The 22,536-nt window shown below is 40.3% G+C and overlaps 1 protein-coding gene across 6 annotated transcripts in view; it reads right to left on the bottom strand.

Moving 5' to 3' along the window:
• LINGO2 (leucine rich repeat and Ig domain containing 2) overlaps positions 1-22,536 on the bottom strand; it is a 684,882-nt gene that overhangs the window by 178,630 nt on the left and 483,716 nt on the right. For 5 of the 6 annotated variants that reach the window (XM_039347805.1, XM_039347804.1, XM_039347803.1 and 2 more), the window contains one exon: positions 9,114-9,276. The exons of the other annotated variant lie outside the window; for it this stretch is intronic. The gene's annotated coding sequence lies outside the window, so the exon portion shown is untranslated. The remainder of the gene's footprint in view (positions 1-9,113; positions 9,277-22,536) is intronic. 6 annotated transcript variants of the gene reach the window in all.

The following is a 22,536-nucleotide window of genomic DNA, read 5'->3' as shown; positions in this document are numbered from 1 at the left end:
AGAAAAATAAATTACTGAAGATACTGCCCACTTTTTAATTGAAACATATTTCAAGAATGAGATGAAATTTCATTTCATCCAAACATTTACTAAGGGAATTTTAAAGACAGATGAGTGATAGATTATTGACCTGAACTGAGCTGATATGGCCCACTGGACAGACAAACAAACAAACAAATCCAAGCCACCTTCTTTTATAGCAGTGGTTCTCAACCTGTGGGTCGGGACCCCATTTGGGGTCGAACGACCATTTCACCGGGGTCGCCAAACAAGGCTGTCTGCCATTTTATCCCCCTTTTCTTTGGCCACGCCCCTGGCACCCGGTGATGTATAAGTGGTTGGGGGTCACCACAACATGGGGAACTGCATTATGGGGTCGCGGCATTAGAAAGGTTGAGAACCACTGTTTTATAGGATCTTTGCAATGAAGAAGAAGAAGAAGAAGAAGAAGAAGAAGAAGAAGAAGAGGAGGAGGAGGGGGGGGAGGAGGAGGAGGAAGAAGAAAGAAGAAGAAGAAGAAGAAGAAGAAGAAGAAGAAGAAGAAGAAGAAGAAGAAGAAGAAGAAGAAGAAGAAGAAGAAGAAAAAGAAGAAGAAAAAGAAGAAGACGATCAACTTGCAACCAGATTTTAAATTAATTTGCTCTTTATTTAGTTGGGTTTATTTCCAGATAACTATGTAGTTTATCTTTTACAATCTAGTACTCTTTTCTCTTTTATAGCAAATTACCTGGATCAAATTATGCTTGTGTTTCTGAAAGCAAGAAGTCTTAAAATGTCTGGCACTGAAACAAAAGACTATTTTGGCAAACCATATCACTTTTTTGAATCCTATTATATTCCAGAAAAGAAATATGCTTCAGGACATGTGTGTATTTAGCACTTTCCCCAATTGCCTAGTACGTGGTATGTGGAAAGCAAGACTGCTACTTTGAGAAAGCAATTTTTATATGCTACTTTTTATGTATTTAATGGAGCTTGAGAACCAAATTTGTAGTTACAGACAATGGCCAATTTATTTTCCACAATGTCTATGCCTTCTTGCTTAACACGGACAAATGTCTGCTAGTTGAGTTCAAGAGGGGAAAAGTGCCATAAACACAATAGAAGCCTTAGGAATATCCCTGTGTTTGAAGAACCACAGTAGAAAGCTATCCTTAGTTCCATCTTTCCTGAACATTTGGTTAGTTGTAGACTTTTTGGAGTTCATAGCTGCCATCTTTATCTTCCTGGAACTGCAGTCTAACCTCCCCCCAAAAGATACCACCAGAAGAAAAACATCAGAGCTGTCACCATCAGACATTTAGGTTGTGATATGTCTTCCTCACTTTCACAGGTATCACTAGCCATTGTTGGTGACCAGCTTGAATGAGTTGACTACGTCTTGCTTTCCTTCTCTCTGGGTCACACACAAAAAGACTCTTCAGCAATATAATGCCATCAAACCTCAGTTCTACACTGAGTTACTGGCAAAGTAAGGGATGCCACCATTCTTTGTGGGGCATGAATGTATAAATGTGGAACCAAAAGAAGAAAGACCCATGAACCATCCTAGGAAGGATATCAACTTCCATTAATGGTTTAAAACAAGCTTGTTTTGAGCAGCTAAGTGGTGTTACTCTTCCAAGGCGTCCTCCTTGCAATATTTATGTTTTACTCAACCCTCAGCATAACAATTATACAGGTAGTCCTTGTCTTCCAACCACAACTAGGACCAGAACTTCTGTTGCTAAACAATGACCTTCTCTGCCATGTTTGTTAAGTGAATCACAAAGTTGTTAAGCTCGACTTCCTCCATTGTCTTTACTTGTCAGATGCTGGCTGAAAGGTCACAAATGCTGATGACCTGAGGCATGGATGCTGCAATCATTTTAATTACATGCTGGTTGCCAAGCATCATGATTCTGTGACTTTGGACACACTGTAATGGACATAATTGTGAGGAACTGATCATAAGACACTTTTTTCAGCATTGTTGTAACATTGGTCATTAAACAAATGGTTATAAGTCAAGGGCTACCTATACAAGATATCCTTTACAATTTGCAATTTGTCATATATGCTAGAACTGCAAATCCTAGAATCTATAACTAGCAAATTCAGAATTCTGGGAGTAGCAGTTTAAAAACTTTTAGAAAGGGGAGCTGAGATTGCAACTCTAAGAACATTGTGCATGGGAGAAGAAAAGACAGAGAATTGATCTGCTTTTCATTTCCATGTCTGCTTCTGATTGGCCAATCTAGCTGCTGCCTACAATTCTTTCATATCCTACTTCTGGAATGCCACCATGCTGATCGTTCCTGACTTCTAGACATAGTATCTTGAATGGATGTACATGCTTGGAAGGCAACAGTTACTTTTGCTTGACCCAGATTTTAGCAATGATAATCAATAATGAACCTTATTTATTGATACAGGAATCTAAACTCATCCTGAATTATATCATCCTGTCTATAATACAAATTCTGGAAACCAAGATTTTACTGATATTCCCACTGTGCTTGAGTTACGGTAAAGAAAAAAAGAGCTTTGAATATGATTCTACTCATATAATCCATCTTTCATCCTCTAGAAATCAGAATTGGCTCTGATTCTTGTTCAAAGAACAGGATTTAGGGAGCCCCTGATCTACATCCGTAGAAAAAAATTCAAAGAAATTTAAAATAATTTTGAAAAAGCATGGATGTTTTGAGTCATAACTGTTTATTGAGATACTCAGATTTTTTTTCCTGATTTAGATTGCTGCAGAATAAATGCAGCATTAACAAATTCTGACACAATCCTTAAGCTTAGGGAAATGCTGCAGATGGCACTGTTAGCCATCAGAGGAGGGGAAAAAAATTCTAGTTACTGTCCAACAGTTAGGCAAGATTGCTTAAAAGCAATTAAACTAGAGGAGCAGGTGGCTAGCCATACTACCTCACGTAAATCCCTGTTCACAAAGAAGAACAAATATATGAATTCTGCTTTTACCAGCTTGATTGATTTGACCTTTTTTTTAGTATTTGGGATGTGGAGCAGGAGTCCTTAACCTGGTTCTCCCAGATGGGCTGGGTTACAATCCTCATAATCCCTGAGCAATAAGGGCAGTTGAAATACAATGTTTTCTCCAAGAACAAAAGTAGAGCATGCTGTAAAAGGAAGGATGGAGAACTGGCAGCTTCTCTAGGTTTTGAAGTACAGTTCAACCTCCAATGTTCCCTGTTTTTGCCATGTTCTTTACATCTGGTGGCAAGCCAATGCTGAGTTGCCAGTTAAATGCCCAGCATTTAAATTTCATTGATGCTGATGATGAGCACTTATGATGTTACCCAGTTTGGTAAGGAAATGTCTGCAAGAAAATCACCTTGGTTCAGAGAACACCAAGGACACCATTTAAATTTCAGGTAATCATTTCTCAACAGACTTTCAAGATCAAAGGGAAACAGGTTCGTGAAGAGTAAAAGAATGAAGACCACAAAGTTTAATTTATATTTAAAGCAAAAACTTGCAATTTTGGAGATCAATGAATTAAAATAATATAAGAGAGGCTTTAATGTCAACCTGCAGAAATCCTATTATTTAGGTTATTATTATTATTATTAACTTCAAAGAAAAAGAAAATACAGAAATTCAAATTAAACAAAGATGTAAGAAGTTAATAAAGCAAACAAAGGACCCCTAAGTAAAATGCATTAATAATTATGTAAAAATTATCACAACTCATTTTTTAAACAACAAATTGAAATTTGACCACATGGTACCAGATTGACTAGTCTTTCCTTATCAAGATAAAGAGCCAAATTGAAGACTCAAAGTTGGCACATTTCATCAAGCCATTCTCTGGCATCTGGCATATAAGTATCTTTCCAGGACATGATATTTTTTAAAAAAATCACAATCCAGGCACATGAAATCCAAAATTCTTCATACATAGATAAATACCAAATTGAGATGGGACTCCTGTTCACATAAGGTTGTTCTTATATAGTCAAGGGCACATTCTACAACATGTGAAACAAGCTTAATTCACCTCTACTAAGGGCCTTTCAATGGGTAAGACTGACAATGATCAGAAGCTCATACAGTCCTTGGATATTTGGAGAGCTAAATGAAAACTGAACTGAATTTAATTCAGAGAACATGATACAAGGTTATTGTAGCTTATATTATATAAAGTTATTTCTTAAAGCTTTTATAGCTTCAGTCAGAGGATCCTGGGTAGATTACAACATAAAAATGTGAAACAATACAAAACAATACATAAATTCTAACCCTCTCACAAGATGGATACCTGAAACAATGTGGTAGGGACATCTTTATGTAGAGAGGTGGGGGCAGATAAGTAGTTGCATGTGCCAAAAGGAAAAATCTGGACAAACCAAAGGAGGAAGAAAAACGGATTAATTTAATTGCTCCTGCCTCTATAAGGCCTTAGGGAACAGAATTTTCAAACAAGTCTTCTTGAAGCTTTAGTCTGTCCTATCATTAAACTAAAGAAATAAGCCATCTTGGCAGGAGTAGTTTATGTCAAGTCTGGAATGCCAGTTTCAGCAATACAAATGGAATATTTGTAAATAATCATTCTCCTGGACAGTAGCTAGCTCTTGAGGCAATACTTCAGTTCTCTCTCAAGAAAATGAGGCCCTTCAAGGCTAGGCATCTTTGAAAGATTGGGAAGATTTACAGATTTGAGCAAAGAAGCCCAGAACAGGTTCTTCTCTTTTATTTTTATTGTATCCTCATCTTGTGTTTCTGGTTATTGTTTCTTTCCCCCCTCTTTTAAAAAAAAAATTCTACTCTTCCTCTCTCAGCCCTCTCAGGTGGTGTGTCTGGAAATCACTTGATGATGATTATATTTCTCACTACAATCAACTAGGGTTAAAAGCTCTGTGGAAGGAAGCTGTACTGTTACTTTTCAAATACCATAAGGGTAGGGACTTATGGACCTCCAAGAATAGAGAATGGGGGCATCATAGAAAAGGCATATTAGTTGATCCAAATCTTCTCCACTGAATGAGATCCTTAGGGGATCTTCTCAAAAGGTTCTTGTTGGATGGTAATGTTTGCAGATTTTCTTCTAGGGCTGCCAGGTGAAATAGTTTTTCACTGGTAAGGGCTCTGATTTTTTCATCCTCCATTCCACCACTAGGAACTTCTCTTTTTCCCACAAACTCTGAGTACTGACTTTCTCTTTTGCTCCTCCTTGCTAAATGGAGAAATGACTCTGCTGCTCATCCAATGGTGGTTGGCTTGGCTTGTTCATTCTCCTGCCCTAGGAAGTTGATGGATTGAAGGAGAGAGCCTCTGATTTTGTGCACTTCCCCATTGTTGGCTTGTAAGAGTCATGAACAGCTTTCATGGAAACTTGAGTTTAGTACAAGAAGAAAAGTATCTTTAGATACTATCACTTGAGCAAGTAAGTGCAATTGTCAGCAAAGTAAATAGCAAAAAGTTCGTAGCCATAAGGACTGGATTACTCTACCCTTAGAGGCCTATCTTAGGAGGCCATATTCTAGCCAAGGTCTTGCATTGGGTGCCTATGTGTAGATGACTAGCTGAGTAAGATCCTGCCAATATAAGTACTTGAAGAACTTTTTTTAACAAAGATCCAGTCAAACAGCACTTGCATACTAATATTCACCTCAATAATATAAACTTGGGAGAAAGCATTTTCATGAATTGGTAATAGTCAAAATTAGGAAATAAGCACACCTGGACAATTTGAAATCTGGTCAAAATTTTCAGACAGTATACTACATGTTTTTTTTTCTCTTCTTAATTATGCTAGAATTGGAGGGAATAAAAAACTAATTTTAGAAGATAATATACCTACTTAGAGAAGTGCCTCTTCATTACAATCAAATAAAATTTGTTTCCAGGTCAATACTGTACAAAGTAATGGATTATATGCTAGTTCATGTGTTCTGCCCTATCTGAGAAAGGTTTATAGCTATTCATGTCATAAAATGTCACCCATATTTAGAAAAACTAGTTCAACGTATAGCATATTTCGTAACTTCAAAACACTGAAAATCTTAGCCACTAATGGTGCAATAATGTAACTACTACAACAAAAGTAATTTTATTTATCTGGTTTTTGACAAATTCTACTGCATATGCATTCCATTACATTATGACTTTTCATTAATATAAACTCAATAATAGTCAATTGCACAGAGGCTATTCACCCCAAATTAAGCATTTTAAGTCCAACTATTTTTTTTTATAAGAGATAATTAAAACTGTGTAAACTTTCATTCTGAGTCAGTTTGTTGTCTGAATCATATCCTTAATATTGTAGAGGACTTTAAGTTGCACTTAAATTTTGGCTTACAGAAATTATTTAATTTTGCAATTATTTCCCAAGAATCTTTAAAGAACTAAAAAAAATGGCTTAGTAGATTTCCACAATGATCCCAAACTTTTATCAGTAGAAGCATTTTTAAATACCATGCAGTAGATTCAAATTTAAAAAAAAATCAGCACTGTAACCTAAGGTATTTATTAAGAAACAGAATATAGGTTAAGATTTCTCAAAATAGTTACAAGGGAAAAATAACAAGACAGGCAGAAAGTAGAATATATACTAAAAGGTGTTGGTTATAATATATACTAAAAGGTGCTGGTTATCACCTTTAAAGCCCTTCATGGCTTAGGACCAGGTTACTTACAGGACCGCATACTGCCGCATAGTTCCCAGAGACCGGTGAGGTCCCACAGATTGGGCCTCCTTCAGGTCCTGTGGGCCAGACAATGTCGGCTGGCGGGCCCTCGGGGAAGGGCCTTTTCTGTGGTGGCTCTGACCTGGTGGAATCAACTTCCCCCCGAGATTCGAACTACTCCCACCTTGCTGGCCTTTAAGAAAGCCATTAAAACTCTCCTGTTCCGGCAAGCCTGGGGTTGATGTCCCCGTGGGGGCCGGGATACGATTGGGACATGCTGTATGAATGCACTTATTTTACTGTTTTATTGTTATTTTTATTGTTCTAATTTTGTACGCCGCCCTGAGTCCCTAGGGATTGGGCGGCATATAATTTTTTTTAATAAATAATAATAATAAATAAAATGAAATATAGGCTAATATAAAAACAAAGATCCCACTTTTAAAATAGTGAAGCAAGAAAGCATGTATCACACATTTAAGTTCATAGCCCAGGAGGCTAAAATTGCAGAAGTTTCAGATATACAGTATAATTCTGGCCCCTCCAAAAAGGAAAAGGAACAGTGTGATTTAATCCCCCCAGGAATACGACTATTCTTACACATGTTATGCAAATGTAAGCTACCATCATAGGAACAAAGTCATGGCTCAGCTGAGCATCTGCTTGATTCCAGGCATTCTGAGAAACGGGATAAAAATTCTCCTCTTTTGGAGAGATAGTTCAAATTATAATAGGGCTGTGAAACAAGATGTGTTGGCAATTTTTCAGCAGGGGGGAGTGGCGGGCTAGTGTTAGATTCGTACGGTATATCCTAGAATCAGAATAATGGGGTCTAGGTATGGTTCATCTGCGGTGATTGGATGAATGGGGAAGCAGAAACAGATTCTAGCATATATAACATAATGATCAGGGGAGAAAAAAGTTGTGATCATCTCTTGTTTTCCCAGTTGAGGGAAAGAAATCACAGTAAAATAAAGGTTGTAGTTTCAGTTCTCTCTCTTGCATAATTTGTGCTGGGAGGCACTGCCAGCTCTGTCATTTAAAAACAAGAAAAATACAGGCTGTCATCCATACAGAATATCTTTTAAGGGATGGGGGAAGAATAGCTACCACCACAATTTGAGCTGTTGTTGGCTAAACAAATTGATTCTCACCCTCACAGGCAAAGATGAAGGAGGAATAGCAAGCTGATCCCACTCATTATGATACACACAAATGAAGTCAGTAAGCTGCAAAGATTTTTCTTCCTGTCCTTGAACATATTTAAAATGACTCATCAAAACCTTTTCGCTGAGAATAGAGTGGAAGGGCTGGACCACTCTCTGTTTTGGTACGTATCTCTGTTATTTCAACCGTGTCACATAATCTCCAAACAATCCAACTATATTATACAATCTCCAAAAGATATATAGTCTTGACACTGTCTACAATATGTAAGCACTGCCAAAATTAGGAACTAGCTCTTGATCTTCCTACTCTTGAGATATTTCAGGAGATGTTCCTGGAATTCTAGAACCCCAGGTGTGCCCACAAGAGAACCACTTAGTGCTGTAATTAAGGGAGAATGTTGTGGATAATCTCTGTATCTGAGCATTATCCCAGCACATCTCCAAAAATGCTATATTGTTCAAACAGACTTACTCTGAGACCCATAACTTTTTAGCTTCTTCTCCTCGCCCAAGGAAATAGCCTGGAGCTAAAATAATTTCATGGTAAGTATTCATATAAACTTATTTTATCATGTTTCCCGAAATTTTAGAAGTGCTGTTAAATACCCCAGATGTGAAATAACAACTCATTCTCTAGTTTTCAAAAACAAACAAATAAGCAAACAAATAAATCTTTTCCCGGAGGATACAACTGTTGCATGGTAAGCATGGAAAGATTATTTCAGAACCCCCTCTTAAGGAATGATTTAATATTCAAAGAAAGGGAAATAAGGGAGGATGAACTGCGAGAAGTTCTAAAAAAGTAAACGCAGAAGGCAGATGAGATTGGAGTTTGCAGTTTTCTAAAACTGAATATTTGATAATGGTATATTTGAACTGATTTTATTTGTACAAAGGAGACTTGCAAAGGATATAAAAACAATACGAAGATAGTTATTTTGTATACATACTATCTGACTAAAATATAATACAATAAATAAAATAAAATGGCCCAAATGAATATTTATCTTGTCATTGTATCAGTAAATAGAAAAATTGTCAGTATAATTTATTGTTATATTGGTGATTTATGAGTACAGTACATCTATTGTAATCAAATATTTTTTTAAATGTAATTAAACATTTGTGTGTCCAAGGACAGGAAGAGCCGCTAAGAGAAAATTGATTGTTTTGAGATTTCGCAGTTACAAAAACAAAAACTTTTTTTTGCCGAACCAGCTGCTTCACATATTAAGGAATAAAACTGGAATAAATTCCTTTCTGAAGCCTTATAAAGTTGCCAGAAAGGATGCAGAGGCCTTACCTGTTACACTTTCTCCAAAAGTCCAGTCCTTGCTGCCAAACATGCAAAGCTTTTGGCCACTTTTGGTTGAAAGCAAAATGGACTGTTCGACCATGATAATCCCGACTTGTTATGGGTGATAGATTCCTTCAGGGCAGCATATTGTAGCTTCTTGAAATATATCCTATAAAATATCAAGAAATCGTGTCATATTATGTATGTGTGTGTGTGTGTGTGTGTATATATATATATATATATATATATATGTTTAAGAAAACTAAAAACACGAACCCTGGGAATGTTCATGATAGGAAATAAAATGATCACCAGGGTGATAAAAACTATAAAATTTATTAAAAAGCGCCTAGCTTTCGCCGTCACCTGCCGGCATCCTCAGGCTAGTGCGCCAGGGAGTGAGAGAGTCATTTTTATAGGTGTAGTGAAGTCTGCGCACGACTCCTCGACCTCGTCATCGGGCCTGAATAGAGTGACTGCGCACGGCTGGTCTGTTCCTTTCTATTCATTTCAACCGCACGTTCATCTTCCTCCATCCTTCTTTCCCTCAGTCTTGGGGTGGATGGGCAAATGTCTTTATGATAGAGACTGTTGCAATCATAAAGACATTTGCCCATCCACCCCAAGACTGAGGGAAAGAAGGATGAAGGAAGATGAACGTGCGGTTGAAATGAATAGAAAGGAACAGACCAGCCGTGCGCAGTCACTCTATTCAGGCCCGATGACGAGGTCGAGGAGTCGTGCGCAGACTTCACTACACCTATAAAAATGACTCTCTCACTCCCTGGCGCACTAGCCCTGAGGATGCCGGCAGGTGACGGCGAAAGCTAGGCGCTTTTTAATAAATTTTATAGTTTTTATCACCCTGGTGATCATTTTATTTCCTATTATATATATATATATATATATATATATATATATATATATATATATATATATATATATATGTCTTTGGTTATTCGGGTTTTCTCCCGCGTCAAACTGGAAGTGTCTTGGCAACGTTTCGACGAAGTCTCATTCGTCATCTTCAGGTTGGTGTTTTCGGCTTCATGCTTCTAGGAGCACGAAGCCGAAAACACCAGCCTGAAGATGATGAATGAGATTTTGTCGAAACATTGCCAAGACACTTCCAATTTGACGCGGGAGAAAACCCGAATAACCATCCCTTAGTCCAAGGAGATCTTCTGATATTTTTATGGACATAATCTAACAGCTTCAATTAATCAAAGACACTCAAAGCAGCCACAGCTTCAATTAATCAAAGACACTCAAAGCAGCCACAAAACCTTCTTCCACAAACTTCCTTCCAGAACTTCAAATGGACACTGTTTCCTTGGGGTCAATAAATTCAAACGCTTTCCAGAAAACCTTGCTAGACCTCAGTCAACTCAACTGGAGCTGCACAGCTAGGGTCTAACTCAAAGTGAATTCCCTTAACTTTATTCAACAGATATCTCAAGTGATCCTTGCAGCAACCCTTTACATGGTTTTCTGACCCATCTGTCCCTAAGACTGACTAGGTTACTTTAACAGAATAACAGAGTTGGGAGGACCTTGGAGGTCTTCTAGTCCAACCTCCTGCTCAAGCAGGAAACTCTATTCCATCTCAAACAAATGGTTGTCCAATCTTGTTTTAAAACTTCCAGTGTTGGAGCACCCACAACTGCGCCTATAAATTTAAAGAGGACCACTGGACATAATGCTTTATTATTATTTTCAAAAAGTTATACTGCACACAAATATTAATACATTCTGCCCCAAACACCAGGGCTATAATTTTTCATATCTTAATGATAGTCAATACAAAAAGAATACTTTAATGTTCTGAAATGAAATATGAATCCATACAGATGGTATAAACTTTGAACTAGTTCAAGCCAAATCATCCTAGTTTCTCAATCAACTAATTAGGTTTTATACTGAGGATGAAGCATAATACTATTGTGAAGCATGCATTCGTTGTAGTCTTTTTATTAATTAACAAGGGTTTAATTAAAAAAATTAAAATTAATTAAAAGCTCATCAGAATATGTCTAATTTTTAATACAAGATGGAAATAAAAGGACTAGTTAAAACTGGGGGTGCCTTTCAAAGCCATAATATAGATTGACAAATTTATATCCAAGTGAGTTTTTCCTCACAAAATTTCAAAGCCATGAAATCTGTTGTGAAAAATCTATGGTTGACATAATTAACTCCAAATCTCTGAGGACTACCTTACAGAGAAAAAGCAATAGGGGATATTTGGGGAACTCATCAAATTTGCAGATGACATCAAGCTGGCAGGAATAGCCAATACTTCAAAAGATAGGATTAAGATACAGAAGGATCTTGACAGACTTGAACATCGGGCGCTATCTAACAAAATGAAATTCAATGGTGAAAATTAAGGTTCTACATTTGGGCAAGAAAAACCAAATGCACAGGTACAGTATAGGTGGTACCTTACTCAATAGTAGTAATTGTGAGAGGGATCTTGAAGTCCTAGTGGACAATCACTTAAATATGAGCCAGCAGTGTGCTGCAGCTGCCAAAAAAGCCAACACAGTGCTAGGCTGCATTAACAGAGGGATAGAATCAAGATCACGTGAAGTGTTAATACCACTTTACAATGCCTTGGTAAGGTCACACTTAGAATAATGCATCCAGTTTTAGTCACCACAATGTAAAAAAGATGTTGAGACTCTAGAAAGAGTACAGAGAAGAACAACAAAGATTAGGGGACTGGAGGCTAAAACATATAAAGAACGGTTGCTGGAATTGGGTGTCTACTTTAATGAAGAGAAGGGCTAGGGGTGACATGATAGCAGTGTTCCAGTATCTCAGGGGCTGCCACAAAGAAGAGGGAGTCAAACTATTCTCCAAAGCACCTAAAGGCAGGACAAGAAACAATGGATGGAAACTAATCAAAGAAATAAGCAACCTAGAACTAAGGAGAAATTTCCTGACAGTTAGAACAATTAATCAGCCTCCAGAGGTTGTGAAGGCTCCAACACTGGAAGTTTTTAAGAAGAGACTGGACAACCATTTCCTGCCTGAGCAGGGGGGTTGGACTAGAAGACCTCAAAGGTCCCTTCCAACTCTATCAACAACAACAACAACAACAACAACAACAACAACAATAATAATAATAATAATAATAATAATAATAATAATAATAATAGATTTAAAAAGAAAACATACATAAGTCCTCGCTTACCAACTTCCTCATTTAGTGACCATTCATTCACTAAAGGTGCAACAGTTGAAAACAAACCTCTGTAACCAATCCTTACATTAACGGTCATTGCAGCATCCGACAATCATCTGATTACTATTATGAACTTCATAACTCACTTCAAACAAGCAGAATTAATAAAGAATGCAGAAGTGAAACTGAAACTCCTATCTCATTTAATGTGTCTGTTTAATGACCATGTTAATTCACTTGATGCTAGAAGCACAAGTGAGGTCTTAAGTCTGATGCAATCACATGATGTTTCACTTAGTTTCCGTATCACTTAGTGATGGGGTTGCCAGTCCTGATTTCAATCAATAAGCAAGGACCAAAATAAAATATTTACTTGCATGAAGAAGGAAATTGGATTAGCACATAGGACAAAACAGAAGCCAGGACAATGAAATTATCTACAGCTGTTTCAAAATTGCTCCCATATGAGCAAGACAATCCATTCTGTGTCAGATTACCTTATTTCTTCTTCTTCTCCTATTCTTGTTTTACTTCTGGGATAATTTAGAAACATCCTTCATAGAAAGGCAACGTATTAAAAAGAGAACAATTTTTGTCCACAGAGCTTGGAGATTTCCACATTAGCAGAAGCCTTTTATTAGCCTTAGGTAATTTAATGTAATCTGTTTCTTAACAAAGCCCTAAAGAGGCTCAGTTAAAATAATGATTGAGAACAGCAGACTAGAAATCCAGGCACGTATATCAGTAAAAAAACCTGCAGATACAAGATTGACTTGTAATATAACCATCAATACTAAGATGGAGCCAAGAAATGTAGAACTCATATTTTCCTGACCCGCCCACCCCTTTCTCAATTCTTTGTCTGAATGTTTACTAAAAGCCAGCAGAAACATTTACCTGGCTGGTCTAAAGGTTCACCTAGTAGCCCAACAGCCAACCATTTCTTTTTGTCAAAATAAAACATATGATGTTCAGTTACAATCTTGGCATTTCCCTTCTCCTGGAAATGTGGCCAATCATGCCATGTATTATAGCGAACAAATTCTCACAAAGAAAACATTTAATTTTCTCTGCTTATTTCCCACTGATAATTTCCCCTTATAGAATACAACCAGGGAAAAATTGTATCAGATTATAAGTAACTGCAGATTGATCCCTTTCTTTATAACTTTGTGTATTGTTTCCTTTTCTGTTTGTTTTTGGCGTTCAAATAATAAAAGCATGTAAAAATAAAATGATCTATTATACACCGATTGCAAAAACAGTCACAGAGCAATACTTGCTAACAGACTCGCTAAGAATCCAAGATCCAGTTTGTGTAGTTTGTGTGTACAATCTTTCTCCCTTCCCTTCCCTTCCCTTCCCTTCCCTTCCCTTCCCTTCCCTTCCTATCTCTTTGGATACAAGACAAAATATAAGCAAATTCTTTTTCATATGGGAAATATGAAATGTCATTATTTGCCTCTACATTTCAGCAGTTTCATTTTTGAGACTGAGATTCCAGTCTCAAAGCCAACATCTCTTAGGAACTGATCAAGATATACCTACAATCAGGTGTGCAACTGAGACCAGGTAATGGTGTCTATATGTACTTCTGGATGTGCTGTTCTTGTCAGAAATGAGCAAATTTGTTTCTTTTGCACTTTTTAGCAGTCCCCCCCCCGCACACACACCCAAACCCCCAAGGACTGTATCAGCATAGAATTGTGTCAGCATAGGATTTTCCATTTTTTTAAAAAAAAGCTAAAATAGCTGTGTTCAGCGGGGGGGGGGGGATAGTTTTGGTACACCTATTTTAGTAAATTATAGATACATAAAACATATGTGAGGAAAAAAAGGGTGGAAGTGAAAAAAGATGGTCTCCCTTGAGGGACTTTATTGACTTTTGTATGACAGTAATCTTTTGTTGTTTTTATAAAGCATGGCTGATTGCTATAAGGACATTTTCTGTTCCTAGTTAATACCGCTGATTAAAATGAAAAGTTTAGATATGCCCCTTTGGGGGATCATGCCAGTAGTTTATAAAAACAAATATTTGAGCATTACACTTTAGACCTTGTTGCATTTACAACATAAATCTCCGGTAGAAAGGAAAAAAAAATGAAGTAGTAGAATTGGGAGAAGATATTCTTACTTCCCTTCTTTAGTCTTGGTTCCAGTAGGACATCTAAATAAGATAAGATAAGATAACCTTTATTGTCATTTTTATACTGTGGGCACAATGGCACACATCAAAAATGAAATTTAGTTGCCTATTCTCAAAATAAAACATATACATGACACACACCTAATACATACTATGAACAGCATAAGTATAGACCCACATCCCTACATATACATAGCAAATAAATATTAAATATTGTCCATCTTGAATATATAACGGAAGGAGGAAGCTTGAAAATTCGCAAGGTTAATGCATTTATGCCATGTGAGGGAATAAAACTGGGGTTGCTGTCTGCATTTGGGAAAAGCTGCTGCAGCCAGACAGAAATTCTTCCCATTCCCACTTTCCCAAGGATTGGCTCAGCTCAGCTCAGCTCTTCTCTTCTCCCAAGGAGCAGCAAAAGTTTACAGCCTCAGAAACCAAATTCTGTGGATTTTTTTTTTTTTTTTTTTGCTATTGTTTAGGGTGGTCAAAAAGTAAAAGAAGGTACCTGGCGCTAGAAAAAGTGCAGAGAAGAGCAACAAAGATGATTTGGGGACTGGGGGCTAAAACATATGAAGAACAGTTGCAGCAATTGGATAGGTCTAGTTTAATGAAAAGAAGGACTAGGGGGGATATGATAGTGGTGTTCCAATATCTAAAGGACTTCCACAAAGAAGGGAGGGGGTGTCAATCTATTCTCCAAAGCACCTGAAGGCAGGACAAGAAGCATTGGATGGAAACTAATCAAGGAGACAACCAATGTAGAACTAAGGATAAATTTCCTAACACAACAATTAATCAATAGAACAACTTGCCTCGAAAAGTTGTGGGTGCTCCAACACTAGAGGTTTTTAAGACGATATTGGACAACCATTAGTCTGAAATATTATAGGGTTTCCTGCTTTAGCAGGGGGTTGGACTAATTCCAAGGTCCCTTCCAACTCTTATTACTCAGGTGACAACTCTTCCTCTTGCTCCAAAATATAAAATAACATTAAATTAAATATTAATTCAGGACACTTTTATGGAGTGTAAGTAAGCGCCTTGCATGCCAGCAAAACCCAGTGTGGCTTTTGAACTGGCAGAGATTGGGGAGCTTATATGCAGTGCCAACATGGTAGCAACTACTCGAGAAGTATTCCAGTTGTTAGCCAGCTATTTCATGCAATGCCCTACCCATTTCCAAAGCTTCAGATAATAGTTGTTTCAGCACTGCAGTGTTGTGATTTCTGTCTTCATCCGATAATGACTGAATTCTACAGATCACTTCCTCCAAATAATTTATGACACAAATATTTCACCACTTCCAAAATTGAAAATGGAATAATGGAGATGGTAGACAACTGCTCCTTTCAGGTGATGTCTATTACATTTCTTACAAAAAACAAGAAAGAGAGAGAGAGTGGATACATAACAATGAAGACACTCCAAACAGCTTTATGTTAACAATGTAAACATCTCCTTACCTTATAACCTAAAAGGAAAGTCTGTTATATGAAAGCCAACCAACCACAGTTTTACTACTGGATTTGAACCCTGTAAAAGCAGTCTGATGAGCTTCCTTTAACTCTTAAAATTGTTATGGATGTGTATCACATTGGTCCATGAGAGACTGCACATCGACCATCTCCCAGAAAATAGGCTTCTTCGTATCATGGAAAAAACAAATACCTTGCTGCTTGGAAAGTTATATTTTCAGTGATGCCCCACAATATTATGCCTCTGCTGTGTTTAACTGCTGGAGCAGTTAACTAAAATCTGATTTAATGGGTGATAGCAAAATGACTCACTATCATTGTTTGGGGCTAAAACTCATATTGACGGCATAGAAGGAAATAAAATCTAGATTTCTGTGGATTACTCAGTGGTTGAATAATTTACATGGTGACTGGACAAAACACTAGAGAATTTGCTCTCGGAAACAGCCTTGATTTCATGAAAGGATGTGCATTGCACAGGACTGCTTTTACATCAGCTTTCCTTTTCTTGATTTATTTTCCTCTTCATTTTCTAGATTCTCAAGCCATGGGGAGGGAAGAAACAAATCTAAATGTTATGTATGAAACTGAAATTAATACGTTTGCTTGTAGGAAATGCTGTCTGTTTAAGATCAGTACCTGTCTTGCTTAATTTGGTTCTATGCACTTTGCTGCTCAGGACTGACAAGACAGGTGACTAACAATCTCTTGTAACATTTTTAAAAGCTGCAGTGAAAGTAAACATTTACTTATCAAGGATTTATCCCCACGTTTTCCTCAGGAGCGCAAGAAACCAAAGATAAATCTCCCTTCCTCCTATATCCTCTTACAACAGCCAACCGAGAACTGTATGGAAGTTGGGCTGGTGGGCTGAACGTCACCCAGAGAGCTTCCACTAGTGACATAAGTAGGCCCGTTTAAATTGTACTTTTGAATGGTTGATAAAATTTGTCTGAGTCAGTATTGGATCGTGCAGTAGTGTCCAAAATTAGCAACTTTTAATGCTTGAGGACTTCAACTCCCAGAATTCTCTAACCATTATGGCTGGATGGGAATTCTGGGAATTCCACAAGTCTTACAGTTGCCAAGATTGGACAGCCCTGGGGAAATTTTTAAGATGTTGGCCTAGAAAGCAAGAGATTGTAATGTAAGTCCTAGGCCTATCTTCAGGATGAAAGCCAGCTGGGTGATTTTGGGCCAATCACACTCTCTCAGATCAACACTTTTCAGGATTGTTGTGTGGAAGGAGTATTAGTAAGTTTATCATCTTCAACATACCTATATAATAGGCATATATATTTTTTATTTAGTGTCGGTGCCGAATTGGACCACCTGTTGTAAGACCCGATGGCTGAATGATGCCTCTGCAGAAGCAAATTTGTCGAGCTTGTAATAATGTGTGAAAGGGGAAGGGGATGACCACGTCACCACCTTACAGATATTAACAATGGAGGCTTGAGTTTGCCACACCGCTGATGTGGAAGCGCTATGCGTAGAATGCGCCATTAGACGGTTTGGAACTGGTAAAGAACAAACCCGGTAAGCTTCAGTAATGCAGGCCTTAATCCACTGGGCAATAGTAAAAGACAAAACTTTCTGCCCTTTGGAACCCGTACGGAAAGAGACAAAAAGTGCCTCTGACCTACGAAAAGGAGCAATCCTCTTAAGGTAATATCGCAGAGCCCTGCGTACATCCAGGGAGTGCCACAGCCTCTCCAGGACATGTGAGAGATTGGGACAAAAGTCCGGCAACATGATCTCCTGAGCCCAGTGAAACAATATGTTTACCTTGGGGATGAACAGAGGATCCAATTGCAGTACCACTCTGTCCTCCCTAACAGAAAGGGCAGCCAGTTTCAAAACTCACCTTGCCGAAATGATGGCAACCAGGAAGGCCACTTTAAGAGACAAGAGACAAAGAGTGCAAGACCTGAGAGGTTCAAAGGGGGATCCTGTAAGAACCTGTAGCACTCGGGGTAGCTCCCAAGTGGGATAACAATGGACTACAGGAGGTTTGCTGTTAGTAACTCCTTTGATAAAGGACCAAACCCTTTGATGATGAGACAATGGTGCGGAGTTGGCACAGGTGAACACCATGGAGAGTGCCGCCACTTGCCTACGGATAGTGCTGGGTGCGAAACCCATATCCACTCCATCAATGAGATACCCAGGAATTCTCGGGATAGTGACAGAAGAGATGGACAAATCCTTGCAGTCACACCAGTTACAGAAGTTCCTCCAAGTGGCATCGTAAATCCGATTTGTCACCAGCCGACTCGAGGCCTGAATCATGGACATCATTCTGGGGGAGTAAGATCCCCGCGTCAGGAACTGGCGTTCAGGTGCCAGACGGCTAATTGGAACCACTGCTGATCTAGGTGTCAAATGACCCCTTGTGTTAAAATTATCCACTTTGGAGGAATTCTCCATGGAGGAGCTAAGGTGAGGTTCATGAGATCCACGAACCATGGTCGCCTCGGCCAGTGTGGGGCCACAAATATCAACTCCACTTGTTCCTGCAACAGTTTTCTGATGACGGCCAGAATCAGAGGAAGGGGTGGGAAGACATACAGTAGGCCCTCTGGCCAAGGACTGCGGAGGGCATCCACTCCCTCCAACCCCTGGGAGGGAAACCAAGAGAGAAGACAGGGAAGTTGTGCATTCATTGGGGATACTAATAGGTTGACCCTGGGCTGACTAAACCGATGCATGATCTCCCGAAAGAGGCAGGGATGTAAGCACCACTCTGAATGATCTACCATAGAGCAACTCAGATAATCCGCCTGTCGGTTCTCCACCCTCAATATGTGCTCCGCCTTTAGGGACAGAAGATTCTTTTCTGCCCATGATCCCAGTAACTGAGCCATGGACATCAGGGCCCAAGATCGAGTTCTGCCCTGCCTGTTTACATGGGCCTTTGCCGACACCTTGTCCGTCAGGACCAACACGTGGCCACCCGCAATCGTTTTGCGGAAATGACGAAGTATCAGGTGAATGGCCCTGAGCTCCAGCCAGTTGATGTTTTCCTTGAGATCCCGCTGGGACCACGGCCCTGGGTGAACTGAAGTTGGAGGTGTGCCCCCCATCCAAATAGGCTGGCGTCTGTGGTCAAGGTCACTCGAACTGGTTCTCTGAAAAGAGATCCCTTGGACAAAGCTGGGGATAGCCACCAGAGAAGGGATGAGAGATTTGTGCTGGGACCCGTACCCTCTGGGGAAAAGAGGCTACACTCCGCCTCTGGTAGGGGAGCAAAAACCACTGGAGTTGTCTCGTGTGAAGTCTGGCCCAAGGCACTATGGCAATGCAGGAAATCAGTTTTCCCAACAGCTGTGAGAGCAGAAGTAGGGTCACCCATTTTTCCCTGCGCACTTTGAGGATCAGTGTACGTATGATGACCTGACGCTCTTGAGACAAGAACACTTGGCACAGGTTGGTATCTATTATTGCGCCCAAGTGTAAGAGTCGGTTGACCGGAATCAAGCGGCTCTTTTGAAAGTTGATCAGAAAACCATGGTCCTGAAGCGTCTTGATTGTTAGTGCCATGTCCGAGCGGGCGTTCAGTGCCGAGGATGACTGGATTAGAATGTCGCCCAAGTAGCACTAAATGCAGACCAGCACCAATCTGAGCTGTGCAGCAAGAACCGCCAGGACCTTGGTGAAGACCCTGGGGGCCGATGAAAGACTGAATGTCAAAGCCTTGTATTGGTAATGATGGTTGGAATACCTGAATCTCAGGAACTGTCTGTGACCTGGATGTATGGGAATATGAAGATAAGCTTCTGTAAGATCTATTGACGTCAGGAAATCCCCCTGACCAATGCTGGCCAAAATGGAGTGAAGAGTTTGCATTTTGAACTTGTGATATGCAAGGTATGAATTTAGGACCTTGAGATCAAGTATCGCCCTCCATCCCCCTGAGGCTTTCGGAACCACGAAGAGTAGAATCCCTGCCTCAATTGATCTGATGGCACCTGCTCTATGGCCTCTATGTTTAGAAGGTGTTGAATGGCTTCCTTCATGAGACCCTGCTTTACGGGATTTCACGATAGGGGGCAGGCGATGAATCGCCAAGGAGGGGATGCTAAGAATTCCAGGGACAGGCCGTCCCTGATGGTGGTGAGAACCCAAGTGTCTGTGGTGGTGTATTCCCATTTGTGGAAGTAATAAGCCAGTCTGCCGCCTATAGGAGGGGTCCGTTCCGAGTCATTTTGTCCTACAGAAGGGACGACCTCCCCTGCCATGAAAGATCCGCTTGCCCTGAAATTGTGGTTTTGGCCTGTCTCTGTAGCCGGACCAGTCCGAGGAACAGTCCGACCCCGCTGGAAAGGGCTGAGAGCAGTTCCCCGACACCAGGTCTGAGCCTGTCCGAAAGGAAGGATGGAGATTGTATGGATTGAAGCGTCTGCCTGTTCTTTTGGAGAGGTGAGAGAGTACTCTCTTCTTTTCTCTGTTTTCAATTAGATAAAGAGTGAGGACCTCCCCAAAGAGGTGACCATTCTGATATGGGGCAGCAGCCACCCTCCATTTGTGTCTGGTATCGGCACGCCAGTTCTTAAGCCAGAACAACCGACATGCAGCGACGTTAGAGGCTATGGCCCAGGCCAAAAACCTGACTGATTGCAGGGACACGTCCACCATGTATTCTAGTGCTGCCCACAATTTTGTGATGTCCTGGTGCACTCTTACCTTGTCTGGGGAGATCCTAGACTGAAGTTCACGAAGCCACATTAGCAAAATCCTGGCGAAGGATTTTGATGTGGAAGCTCTTATCGCCCATGCTGAGGCCTGATGCATTCTACGGAAAGAAACCACAGATTTCTTGTCCTCGGCCTTCAGAGCCTCAGACATATCCCTTGGGATCTTGGAGTCTGACAGGATGGGAGGAAGAGACTTGCCTACTCCCGGAACCTCCAGTGCATCATTGAGGGTAGAGACCGTATCCAAGAGTTTGCAATCTATTCCCCCAAGGGCTGAGAAGGTACCAGGGGATCCCCATTGATCCTGAATGGATTTCAAAAACATGGAATGGCAAGGGATCTGTTGGGTCCTTGTAACTGGTGCTGAGAACAGCGGATCAGAACTCTGGCTGGAATCCTGATCGGACGCTTGGGATTTCACTGGTTAAATCTTTCCAGTGGTGCAGGCCTTAAGTAAGAGCAAAGGGAAAGAAGTAGGATTAAACACACCAACCAGGGGAGTGGCTTCTGAATGAATGTCCTCGTCATCTGATCCTCTTCGAGGGCCTGTTCAGAATATACAGATACCACCAGAATGCGGTGGTGAGGCCGGATCTGGGAACTCATAATCCCTGGGCCATGCAGTTCCCGTAGATGGAGGGGGGTTTGACGGCCCTGGGATTGGTGGGGCCCTCACAGAAGATGCCATGGCTTGAGCCACCGCCTGTGAAATCATGGCCTGGAGCTGGGCAGTGAATGAAGGTTGTTCTTGGGATCTGAGGCCCGCCGCCGTCGGAATGAAAGATGCCGATGGAATCTGAGGTGGACCAGTGAGGGAAAAACTCCCTGGGGTTCCACACGCCACTGAGGGAGAGATGAGTTTGGTGACCGGAACCGGATCTTGGACCTGCAATCTCAGATCCTGTTCAAAAAGAGAAAGGTGATCCCGGTTGAATCCAAGTAAGGGACCCTGTTCTAGAGCTTGTTCAGGGGACCAAGCCCGTGCAAAAGGTGAGGAGTTTGGACCCTCAGCAGTAGAGGAAGTGGAGGCAGGTTGAACCTCCGCTGCACGTTGTTGGGCCTTGGAAAATTATTTTTCCAATGCCCTATGTCTGCTACCTGCCTGCTTTTCAGCCACCTTAGAGGCCCGTTTAGTCTTGGCCTTGACCTTTGTGGCCACTTCTTGATTGGGCGACTTGCATTTCTTATTTCCACTGGAAGTGGAAGCCTATGGAACGGTGTTATCCGCCATTTTGAATAAAAAACAGGAGTATTCCAGAAGATCTCTGAAGCTGTCCTGATCTGCAGGAGATAAGGTTATGGCCCACCTAGGTGGTACAGGCCTACATGAGGGTCTGTGGAGTCTGGCCCGCCGTTAAACGGGGAGTCACACTGCGCGATGTAAGTCGCGCCTCACCCAGGGAGCTGTCCTCTCCCCCTTCAATTGTCCAGTGTCCTTGGTTCTTAATACTGTAAACAATTGAGTTGTTATTATTATTTATTCGCAGTATTATTTATTTATTATTATTATTTTTAATGGGAGACTCTCATGTCTTACTTAGTGTCAGCTAGGACAGCAATAGTCATCCACTAGATGCAGACATGGAGAGCAGGCAATGCAAGAAACAACCCAATTTGTGTCACTGAATAGTTAGAGTAATTTAGCAGACAGGGATGTGGAAGTGTGTAACACTGTTTATCTGAAGCAAATGTACATATAATAACTGAAGATGAGAACGAACTAGCACGATGCAGAGAAAAGATTTAGAAAAAAAACCCAAGGAGAATTGATTCAGGAAAAAAATCCCCCTCGCCAGCCACTTGGTGGCCTAAGATGGCGGCTGCAATGGAGAAGAAGAAAGGGGCCTGTACTCAATGAGGGATATAGGAGCCCCTATATCCCCAGAGGATTGCAAAAGGAACACTGTCTCTCGTCGAT

Source organism: Crotalus tigris, unplaced genomic scaffold, assembly GCF_016545835.1.
Source record: "Crotalus tigris isolate CLP2741 ecotype Arizona unplaced genomic scaffold, ASM1654583v1 scf7180000018101.4720394464:4744507, whole genome shotgun sequence".
NCBI lineage: Eukaryota > Metazoa > Chordata > Lepidosauria > Squamata > Viperidae > Crotalus > Crotalus tigris.
The sequence above is the reverse complement of the archived record's forward strand: the minus strand, read 5'-3'. Positions and strand labels throughout refer to the sequence as shown.